Consider the following 13,519-nt stretch of genomic DNA (forward strand, 5'->3'; position numbering starts at 1 on the left):
ATATATATATATATATATATATATATATATATATATATATATATATATATATATATATATATATATATATATATATATATATATATATATATATATATATATATATATATATATATATATATATATATATATATATATATATATATATATATATATATATATATATATATATATATATATATATATATATATATATATATATATATATATATATATATATATATATATATATATATATATATATATATATATATATATATATATATATATATATATATATATATATATATATATATATATATATATATATATATATATATATATATATATATATATATATATATATATATATATATTCACACACACACACACACACACACACACACACATATATATATATATATATATATATATATATATATATATATATATATATATATATAAAGGCCGGCTTTAGGTAGTGTGACGCTCCAGGCGAAGTGAATTTTGTGGCTCAAAATGAAATAGAAAAAAAAAAAATAAATACCGTTAAAATAAAATTACACAATTTATTAAAAGTTATCTGTATTTATATCTAAATCAACAAATAACTGACATTTATAATCCTATATACGTCATAAACATTCAATAAAAATGAACTTTTCGAGATTTGGATAATCCAGAGACTGGACGATATCTCGTTCGATAGATATCATTGACAGACTGTTCAGGCGTTCTTGCGTCATTGTCGTTCTCAAATTTGTTTTTTTTTAAATCAATTTCAACTTGAAAAAAAAAATCTTTTTGCCGATGCAAGAGTCAATGCAAACTAAGGGCTATAGCGTGATTTGGAGCAAATTCAGACCATGATAATATTCAAAACGTAAAAATATGAACTGCGTATCGCTATAAATGTTTATTAGTAATTTCTCTAGTGAATTTTTCCTATACTCTAAGTATAAAAGTAAATATGCGTTTGATATCACATACCTATTTTTTTAATGCATTATTAGAACTATGCATATGATTTTTTATGATTCCCATGCAAAGCCTCTATTAATCAGAAGTCCTAGGCGGCTGCCTAGTTTGCCTATGCCCAAGGTCGGCACTATATATATATATATATGATGATTGCAACGTCTTGTCAGACGAGCGTCACTCCCTCAAACATTTAAAATTCATGAGCCCAAATGTCTGAGGGAGTATCTATACAAATATGATGTTACAGAGTCTTAGCTTTGTACGACAGCTAAGTCTCTCTCTCGGTTCAAAATGTTGAGATCCAGCAACAAGCAAGAGCAAGATAGCCAGCAACAAATTAAACTGCAGACCAGCTTAATGCGGGTACTGGTCTTCCGCTTTATGTTTTTTTAAATCAGATATATATATATATATATATATATATATATATTTGTGTGTGTGTGTGTGTGTGTGTGTGTGTTAATTATACAAACATTATTGGTTACATATGTGCCTACATGTTTCAGTGGAATCCTAGTTCAAGGAGACCACCTCATCAGGCAACCACCCCAAAAGGAGCGATATTCTTTATTGGTCTTATGAGATGGTCTCCTTGATTTAGGATTCCACTGAAACATGTATGCAGATATGTAACCAATACTTTTTGTAAATTGAACAGACTATATACCAGCTCTGTCCTCCATTGAGTACTCTTCAATAATCACACGGATTTTGTTGGATTTACAAAAAGAAAACCAATCCATACAAACATTATATATATATATATATATATATATATATATATATATATATATATATATGCAGGTTGATAGACAGATAAAATGATATGAAAAATGATAACTATTATTTATATACTCATCAACGTTTAGTCTTTATTTGTTGTTCGTCTTTAATTGATTGATTTGAAGACATAACAGAAAATATTCGAAAATATTTAGTGCATTTGTCACTTGACAAGACATTATTCTACAAGAAAAAGGTCGTTACAGTCCAAAATTCATAATTTGTGGTGCGATTATTACACGAGAAAATGTGTTTCTGTCAATCTATCTTCTTTCTCATCATTTTTCATATATACATACATGTATTTATGTATGGTGATATATTCCATATTCCTACCTAGCTAGCTAGCTAGATAAATAGATTGCTAGCTAGCTAGATAGATTGCTAGCTAGCTAGATAGATTGCTAACTAGCTAACTAGATAGATAGACCGGAATTATTATACCTAGCTGAATAGCTCGCTAGCTGAATAGCTAGCCAGCTAACTATCTATAGCTGTCTTCCTAGTTTTAAGACTCCGAGGCAGATTTTGAATCCGTTCGTGTATTTCAAAGTCACCACCAGTGGATGTATAGACAAAGGCCGCCTTCAACCTCGTCTATTTCTGATAAAGATCTTCAAAGATGTTCATTGTCAGTTGAGGGGTTGAGGATTGGGCTAAGTGCACAGAGATCTTTCGGGCTTTTGAGGCGAGAAACAATGGGTTTGTGGGAGGAGTTGAGTTTGGGTGTGGTAGCGAACGTTTGCGATTCAATCAAAAGCTAATTACTTATTCGACTTTGAAGCCGGCACAGTCACGAGGCCCGAGCACTTGCTATTAGCGAGTGCGATATGAAAGCTCACAGTCCGCCGATTAGTAAGTTCCTACTTCCGCTTCAAAGCGTGCCTTCCAGTTGTTGCTTTTAGGGTGGTGATTAGTCATTTAAACGCGCGTGCACGCACGCACACACACACACACATATAAATTAGGGAAAATTCTTGTTAATAAACATTGTTGATTTGTATAAATTGAAATTATTTCTATATGTGGGTTTAATATAATAATCCAGAGAATTTGCCTTATAATAATAAATACGAAATCTGCATTAATTAAAATATCATATTTAAGCGTATTTTAAGATAACGACAGTTAGGTGACCTGCTTGTATGAAAATAAACATTAGTAAGTTTGTGCAGACAAAATTATGCGCATACATGCTTACACACATATGCAACTAAGACTAATACATTAAAGAAAACACACGTATGCTTGCATATAAAAGATAGCGATCAGAAAATTTAAAAAAAATGGATGGACATCTATCATAAATTACATCCTAGGCACCCGTAACATCATATGACGCAACCCTGAGTCTTACTTAATATAACCCAGATGGTGAGAGTGGAATTATCTACTGAGCGATACACGGCGCATGTTCCCCAAACTTTTAATTAGAGGATGGAACCACTTTTGTCAGAACCACAATATTATTTCAGATAGACAATGCTCTCCCAAACTTTTAATTAGAGGATGGAAACACTTTTGTCAGAACCACAATATTATTTCAGATAGATATTGTATATATCCCAGGTTCGGTTTTGCATCGCTGATGCAAACTGGCCCACGGGCACCAATTCGTATTTGTTATATAGTTCATTATTATTATTATTATTATTATTATTATTATTATTATTATTATTATTATTATTATTATTATTATTATTATTATCGTTCTTTGTTAAAAGTGATGCTTAGAGAGAGTCTTTTATTAGAGTGAGTCTTAGAGTCTTAGAGAGTCTTAGTGTAGATATGAGAAGTAGAGTTCACATTGTCGATATGAGATGTCGAGACGTGTATGTAGATGTGTATGTTAAGACATTTTATAACACAGATATACAAGACATATAATAACAATTAACTTTACCTTTTGATAGAATCACAACACAAGGACGACGTTTAATAAAACACATGATAGGTTTATTTCTTCTCACGACCGGCCGTGGTTTTCATCATCAAGAATTCAAAGCTTCACATATTAAGTTTCAAAGTGACCGTCTCGCTTCTAGACGTTCGAATTCCAAACTGGACTGTCGTCTGTCCCCCTCAGACTCTCTCTGACTCTCCCCCTGCTTCTGTCTCCTTAACTCTAAAGTTTTTCTATCTATATGTAGAACTTCCCATTTTTCCATGACGTCATACACATGTTAAAACATGTGCCTTCTTTCACGTGTTCTGGACATGCGTGTCCAAAACTTTTCCTTTTTTTACAAAAGAAATTTTAACCTATACTCAGTAACCTATATTTCCAATATGTTAAAAACATGTTTATTAAATTATCTTGTAGCTGCATTCTTTCAATTGAATTTTCATAACAAAATTGACAGTGCACATTCTTTTCTTGAAACTATTTTATCTCTAAGCTGTTTTACATTCCATTTTCTAATTCTCACACGTAATCTATTTCTAAACCTAAATTACGAGGTTGAACACATATCCAAGACAAGGGCAGTAACCCCTAGTGAAATGAGAACAAAAAGAATGGTAACATTCAATGCTGCTAAGAGTAAGCTTATTTCCTTTAATAATTACAAGAAGCCTTCTCAACTAATAATAGCCATGTGTAATGATACCTCACCTGAAAGTAATTCGTTCACAGGGAACATGAGTTGGAACAGATACATTCAGGGCATTACCGATGCTGCTGCGAAGAAGGTCGGCTCTCTCTACTGCGCTGGAAGGTTACTTACGCATGAGAGTATCCTGTACCTCTACAAGGCCACCGGTCGCCCATGTATGGAGTTGTTGTCAGATTTTGGCTCGTGCATGTGCTACTTGTCTCTCATTCCTGGACAAGGTTCAAAATGCGTCCCGAACGAAAGGAAAATGACTGCCTTAAACCACTAACCTAATTCTACAACAGATCCTTTGTTCGATAAAATGCATGCCCATTGGCTGATAGGAAGGGGCGCGGTGGATACTAGAAAGCTGATTGGCTAACTAAAATCCTCAACAGAAGAGGACCATATAAAAACGAGAAACAACCACAGAATTCGCGCATAAGCCTGACGAATCCTAGAGTGGATGAAACGCCGAATATTCAGTGTAGCTTAATCGCCATATATATTTTATAAATTACAAACTAGCTCTACCTACGTATTGAGCACTTTTGAAGTAAATACTTAAAGTTTAAGCATAAATCTATATTTTCGTATATTAATTTTATGTGAGTAAATGAAGTAGTTATATATATACATATACATATATATATACAAAGATTCGAAAACTGATTAGTTTCGTTCACATACATTTTTAATTGCTTTCCACATAGGTCTAAAACCTGATTAGTTACGTTTTAAACACCTTTAAATTTCGTTTTAAATTTGTTTTAAGTTTTTAAAAATTATGTTATTAATTTATACTTTTTTGATTACGTTTTCCCACTTACGTTTTACACACACTTTCCCCCACGTACATTTTCAATCGCTTTCCTGATATGTACATAAAATATATAAATATCTAACTTCTAAGAGGATTCTTCTCTCATCTTGGTATATTTTATTCATTCTACTGAGGAAAACACCCATAAATGGGTATGAAACGTTGAGAATTTTCTAAAAAAGCCACAGGTTTTCTTTCCCTTTATATATATATATATATATATATATATATATATATATATATATATATATATATATATATATATATATATATATATATATATATATATGGATGTTTTAGTTATTAAATAGGCAAAATGTGTCGTCCACATATCTAAAATAGACTAACGGTTTTATGGGTCCAGATAATAACTATTTCTCATGGAAACCCACAAAAATCGCCATTGTTAGATCCAGGACTGAGCCCATCGTTATTCCATATATCCGATTGCGATCCGGATTCTTAATAAGTCTCTAATTATTTAAGTATAAGATTTTTATTTCCCCGATTTTCGTAAAAAAAAAACCCCACATGTAAAATATGCAGATAGTTTCCTAAACGTCAAATTACACTTGTGGAGGAGAATCTATCGATTTAAGCTTCACTGATATTTTAAAATCAATAAATATTTATTATTTTATCCTTATTACCAGCTACGGAAGGTTTTACTTGAAAAAAAATAAAATAAAACAGACAATTAAAAGAATCGTTTTGTCATCGGAAAATAAGCATCAATTTTTCCGATTCCGATACCCCTAAATCTTCCAATATTTCCGATTCCCGAATCCGATTAATCGTCCCAACACTAATATACATATGTGTATGTGTATATATATATGTATGCATATATATATATATATATATGTGTGTGTGTGTTTATATATATATATATCTATATATATATCTATATCTATCTATATATATATATATATATATATATATATATATATATATATATATATATATATATAAGCTACACCGAACTTCTCGGGTTTAATCCTCGTTAGGATTCGTCTGGCTAAGGAATCCTCAAGAGGATTAAACGCGGAAATTTCTGTAAAGCTTAGTTGCCATATATATTTCTAAACCTTACGTATCAAACACTGTAAAACTAAATCCTGAAAGTAGATAGATCAAATTTTATGTACATACCTAAATTATATATATATATATATATATATATAATCATAAAATGAAAATTAGTAAATTATAATATATATATATATATATATATATATATATATTATAATTTACTAATTTTCATTTTATGATTTGAAACGGTTAAATTTCAAATCCAGAGTTTATGCAAAATAAAAAATACATTTTTAATAAGTGTATTTCCTTAACCCATGAGTTTTCGATGTTTATTCATCTCAGAGGAAAAAAAATCTTAGCAAATATTATAAATGGTTTGCACCTAATTTGTTAAATGTAATAAACATAGAAAAGTACAATTAAAAGTTTTTAAAGTTTTTAAATCATAGAATAAGGGAAATTAGACGTTGGTGCAGAATGAAAAGGATATTGAACTGCAGATCCAAATTGCATGGTAAATCCTGGAGTGAGAGTTTTGGTGGAAGCCATTTCTAATATTTACTAATATTTTTTCCTCTGAGGAGATGATAAACATCGAAAACTCATGGGTTAAGGAAATATATTTATTAAAATGTATTCTTTGTTTTGTATATAATAAAAATTCTAGATTTGAAATTTAACCGTTTCAAACCATAAAATTAAAACTACCAAATTATGATTTATTTGCTCTATCAGTAATTTTCATTCAGCTGGGATTGTCTTTATAAAATATTACAGCCAATAATATTTTGTAAGACCGATAATCACTGCATTTGCATACCAGTAGGTTTATTGCATTACATTATTCTGAAGTATATATATATATATATATATATATATATATATATATATATATGATGAAAATAATGGAAATAGTATTTCGACAAAATAGAGATTTCTTTTATACATTTAAGCAAAAAAGTTCTCCTGTTGTTGTGAGAGTTGGCAGCGATTAGTATTTTTTTTTTGTATTGCCGCAATTTTTGCTTAAAAGTTTGGTGTTCCATTTTACTTAAATGTATACAAGAAATCCCGGCTCAGACGTTCTGGGTTTCTGAGTAGAGAAAATTGACAGGATTTGATCCCTTGGGGTCGTGTGAAAAGGATTTCATGTTTGGTCCCAGATTTGCGAGACTGTGGACGGATTGCTGGAATGCACACACGCAAAATGTATCTGGGTATTCCCCAGAAACGTGTCTGGCCTTTATTGGTTTAGCTTCACCTTAGTATATGAGCGCATACTCGGGCCGAAAGAATGATTGAAGCCGAATCTCGAGAGAAACACACGCTCCCGGAAGACGCCCCACTCCTGTATCCATCTCTCTTTTCCGGCGCGCATGCGAAGCTTTTTTGCTTTCCAACAGAAATCAACATGAAGCTGAGACTCAGAAAATCCATGTGAAGCACTCCCAGTAGACTAGACGATCTCGACAAAAGCCAGAGGTCAATTGCTGACCTGAGCGAGAGAACCTTTCACATTAATGCAACACAAACAAAATCTTTTGGGCATTCCTTATATTAGTCTGCGGCAATACTCAGATGAAAGGACATTCCACTTCTCTTTAATCTTTGTCAAAAGTTCTTCCAGATTTGAAATGTTATCATTGCGTAGCTATTGCTTGATGTAATGCCATACGTTTTCGATAGAATTGAGGTCTGGAGATTGTGCAGGCCAATCCAAACACGGAATATCAAGCTCTTCCAGAAGCCTCTAGACATTGCCAGCTGTGTGAATGCGAGGATTAATCTTCATGAATATTGGAATATCATCAAAATTCTGGAGGGAAGAAAATGCTCAGTCAACATATTTATGTACTTAGTAGAATTAATTCGACATTGCAAGCGACTTATAGCTCCTGGATAATATATATATATATATATATATATATATATATATATATATATATATATATATATATATATATATATATATATTAGGGATGAGACGATTCCAATATTTTTCCCGATTCCGATCGAATTACCAATTCCTTATTTAATTCCCGATTCAGATACAATTACCGATTCCGATTCTTTATAAATCTCTAAATATTTTACTATAAAGTTGTTATTTTTCGAAAAACAAATGTTAAACGTGCCGATCTTTCCTCAAACGTAATGATATACTTGTGTGTGATGATCAATCGATTTTAGTTTTACTAATTGTTTAAAATCAATATGTATTCATTATTTTAGTATTACTATCAGCGGGAGAATATTTTTCTTTATAAAAAATCAAATAAAAAAGCCAATTAAAAAAATCGTTTTTGGCATCTGAAAATAGGCAAACATTTTTTCCGATTCCAATACCACAAGAGAATTTTTCGATTCCCGATTTCGGTTCGGATTAATCGTCCCAAAACTAATATATATATATATATATATATATATATATATATATATATATATATATATATATATATATATATATAGAGAGAGAGAGAGAGAGAGAGAGAGAGAGAAGATATGTATATATATAAATATAGAAGATATATATATATAAATATAGAATATATATATATATAAATGTAAAAGATATACATATATATATATATATATATATATATATGTGTGTGTGTGTGTGTGTGTGTTTCGTTGAAGTACAGCAACATTTTCATTTGCCTACATATCAGAAACATATTAATAAAAGACACTGACATTCTTACCGTATCAAATTGTAACTTTTGCCTCAACATAATCAGTCATACCCATTCGAGTAAACAAGCCCACCATCAAGCAGGTCAGATACTAAAAACAAGATTTTATTCGACTTTATCAATGTATTCCCCAATTTTAATTTTACCCGACGAAGAAAAATAAGAGTCGAAAATGTTTGCAGATACGAGGAGTTCTTGTTCACACTTGAGCGGAACATTAGATCACTGGACCACCAAATTGAAAAAAAGGATCGGAAAAGGCATAAATTGGATTGTCACCGTTGTTGATCGAAACATTCATCACAGTAAAAATGCTGGCGATATATATATATATATATATATATATATATATATATATATATATATATATATATACTAGCAAAAGTACCCGTCGTTGGCTGGGTTCAAAAACAGCCTACAGGAAATGGATTCTGATTTATGAAAGTATGATAGGTTATGAAAAGGAAGGGTTGTAAAGAGATAGCTTCGAATTTGGGGGTATCAAAACCAAAGCAAAATATGATGAAAGTAAAAATAAAATAGATAAGCCCCATAATTTATTATACCATACCTGTTCACACTGAAACAGTTATCACAATATTCTGTGGATCTATATTAAAAAAAACTTGTTAAACTTTTTGACATATTTCCATTCTATGGAGCTCAGGCGCGAACGAACATCCCATAATTTTATTATACCATATTTCTTCAAACTGAAACATAATTATCAAAGTATAGTTACGTAGAGATAGATATGAAAAGTCTTTATTCAAGTTTTTGCCTATTTCCATTCTATGGAGGCCAGGCGCGAACGCAGACCACACAATTTTATTATACCATCCCTATTTAAGTAAAAACATACTTATCAAAGTATTAATATGTACATGTATATCAAAAACCCTTGTAAACGTTTGACCTGAAGAAGGTCGGAGGTTATATCGACCGAAACGTTGTGAAAATCACACTCAAGATGAGAACAGTAGTCCGATGGATAACAATACAAATAATCAAGTAACCTGAATTGATTTCTTAATAAACGTTTTAAAACAAAGCTGTGGTGTTGTTTTCTTTTAGGGTGACAGCTTTATCGTTCTACCATATAATTGGATGTTAATCGTGAAATAGATATATGTGATCTATGAAATCGACGAATGTTAATAGAGTTCGAGTTTCATACAGAATCAGATGAAATAAAAGAAATATTATTCTGAATCGAATCTATACGGATTAGGCAATCCTATTTATAGAATGGGTAAAAGGCGATAACGTACGATGAACACTACACTTCCTTAACCTATTATTATTGGCTCACATGGAGCTTTCACACAAGTCAACAAACGATCAGATTGGAAACCTGTGGTGTTCTCTGGAAGCTGAGTGACAACAAGTCTCCCTAGACGACCAGCTCTCTCCACTTCTTTTATAGCATTTACAAATAAATTTGCGTCATCGCAACAGCCTCATACCATTGATTTCTCGCTGATAGTGGCCATTGGTTTATACTGGAATTTGAGCGGCACTAAATCTCCCCACAATCCTAGTTCTCTTCGCGCTTGCCCAGTGGAGGTCTGGTCAGCGCACTCTCCTCGGTCTTTCTATCCTCCTTGACCCTTCTCGGCTCTTTGGTATCACTTTTCTATTGGGGAGAGGCGGTGATGAGACAATGAGGGATGCCTGATTGTGGTGTAGAACTTGTAGATATGCAACTTTATTATTGTTATCATTATTGTTATTATTATTGTTATTATTATTATTAATATTATTATTGCTATTATTATTTTTATTATTATCATTGTTGTTGTTATTATTATCATTATTATTGTTATTATTATTATTATTTTATTACTATTATTATTATTATTATTATTATAATTATTATTATTATTATTATTATTATTATTATTATTATTATTATATTTGCATTAAAAATTATCTCTTGCTGAGTTGTCTGTATTCGACCCTTCTTGACTTTCTTAACTAACAAGCAGGTGCGAGAAACATGTATGGCGATACCGGTATGACGAAAATAAATTCGATTAAAGCGAAAACAAAGAATTCTTCAGTTTCTTTCCGTTGTTGTCTTTCATAGTTATCTTTCCCCTTTTTCTGCCTCATTTTGGTATTGTTCGGGGAGGAACGGCAGCGTCGACTTGAGACATGAACATGAATAGTCGGGGAAATTAATTCGTTGTTTTTAGTTTGTTATTTATATATAATTACTTATGACAGAAAGAATGAATTTTTCGACAATTCTTTTTTTTTATAGAGGTTTTATATAAGGAATAATTCACGTTAAAAAACCGTGCCGGTTAGATCACCTAAAGTTAAGCAATGTGTAACCTGGTCAGTAGTAAAAATGGGTGACCATTTGAGTATTTTAGGTCCTATATGTTCTCTATCTCGGCATTGCTTCCAGTCAGTCTTGGGTTTCTCCTTGCCACTGGACCCAATCAGTACCGATTCAGGAGAGATGTGTTAGGGATTGCGCAACCATTGCCTCACAATTACACGCGTAGATACCCTTAAAGAAGATATCCATTGTCTCTTGAGACTGAATGGTAGCATCAACATGGAAGGAAACTGATTTTACTTAATTTACAGTGAAAGAAAATAAGAAAATTACGAAAATGTTTTAATTTTTTTTTTTTACATGGAGGTCACCACTTATCAAGGCCCGGAAGCCACTCGGGGATAAGAGTTATTGCGTGTACAGTAATCAATGAGATAGTGGATATTTGATAGAGTGTCTTACTTAAGAGAGCGGTTTGTCAGGAATTTGTTTATGTTGGACTTGAAGACATCCAAGTTGTAGTCAGGTGGGAAACAGAGAAACAGGCAAACGGAAGAGAGTTCCACAGTCGTGCACTTCTAAGAAAGAAGCTCTGCTCATGGAATCTACGTTTGGATTTAGGCACAGATAAAGAGTGGGGAAAATTAATGACAGTAGTTTTTTTTACATTGATGTCACCACTTATCAAGGCCCAGAAGCCACTCGGGCATAATGGTTATTGTGTGTACAGTAATCAATGGGATAGTATCGTAGTAATAGTTAGTATTGGGGATTTGATAAAGTGTCATTACTTAAGGGGCGGTTCATCAGGAATTTGTTTGTGTTGGACTTGAAGACATCCAAGTTGAATCGGGGGTGGGGGAACAGGCAAGCGGCAGAGAGTTCCACAACCGTGCAGTTCTAAGAAAGAAGCTTTGCTCATGGAATCTACGTTTTGATTTAGGCACAGATATAGAGGGGGAAAATTATTGACAGTGGTTTCAGGTAGTCGGGCGTTTTTCGTGAAAGATTGGCAGGGGGGCAGAGAATGGAGCTCAGACGAGCACTTGCCATGGAAATAACGATAAAACAAAGACAGGCTCGCAACGTCTCTTCTGTGGGAGAGAGGTTGCAGGGAAGAGAAAAGGGCACCCCCCACCAAGCCACAAAGTCTATTTTGTACTCTGTCAAGGAAGGATAGGCTGTTTTAGCTGCTCCTGCCCATATGTGGCAGCAGTACTCCATCCTTGGACGTACTTGGCTTTTATATAGATAGAGAATTGCATCAGTAGTGAGATATCTTCTGGAGCGGTAGAAGGATCTCACCATTTTCCCAGCGACCTTGGCCACTTGTGTTCCATTTCAGATTAGGAGTAAAGGTCAAACCCAGAAGCTTATCAAAACATAGGGCCTCCCCTAGATGAGAGCCATTCATTTGAATCGATGCCAGATGGGGATCAGAGTGTTTATGATGTAATGATAGGAGCTTGGTCTTAGATGCATTAAAGGTAACCAGCCACCTCTTCTCCCGCTACTACGCGCTCAAGATCTGAGGAGAGAGAATCAGAGAGAACTTTGTCACTTACGACCTTTGATGTGTTGCCATAGATAGTCGTGTCATCAGCATAGATGTCAACGAATGATTTTAATATGTGTTTTGGGAGATCATTGATGTAGATCAGGAAGAGAGTTGGGCCCAGGGGTGGCCCCTGAGGGACTCCAGCATTAATACTGTGGGCCTCTGATTTCTGCCCATCAACCACTACTCTTATGAGCCTATCAGAGAGAAATGATTTAATGATTGAGAAAACATTTCCAGTTATACCGTACCTGGAAATCTTGTGAAGTAGGCCTTTATGCCATACCTTATCGAAGGCCTTTGATATGTCAAGAGCAATTGCCCTGGAAAGGAAGCCTTTGTCAAGAGATTCACTAATCCTATGAGATATAACCGTTAGCGCATCTGCGGCAGATCTTGCAGAACGGAAACCATATTGCGTGTCACTAAGAAGGTTATTTCTGCTGAGATGGTTGACTATTTCTCTATTTAATATGGATTCCAGCAACTTACTTATGACACACAGGAGACTTATTGGTCTGTACTGAGGGGGAGATGACTTATCACCTGAGTTCTTAAATACAGGGCATACTGATGAGGTTTTCCAGGGTGTTGGAAAGCACTTCTCCTTAAGGCAACGCTTAAACAGTTTGGTAGGTATGGGGGCAAGTTCTTGTTGTAGCTTTTTTAACACTATATTTGGAATACCGTCAGGGCCAGTTGCTTACTGGAATCATGGTTCTTGATTAGCTATGCGACTTTACGCACAGATATGTTACTTAGCGTGTTGTGTGTTGTAGGAGG

The sequence above is a fragment of the Euprymna scolopes genome, chromosome 32 (assembly GCF_053919585.1).
Source record: "Euprymna scolopes isolate OS-2025 chromosome 32, ASM5391958v1, whole genome shotgun sequence".
Classification (NCBI taxonomy): domain Eukaryota; kingdom Metazoa; phylum Mollusca; class Cephalopoda; order Sepiida; family Sepiolidae; genus Euprymna; species Euprymna scolopes.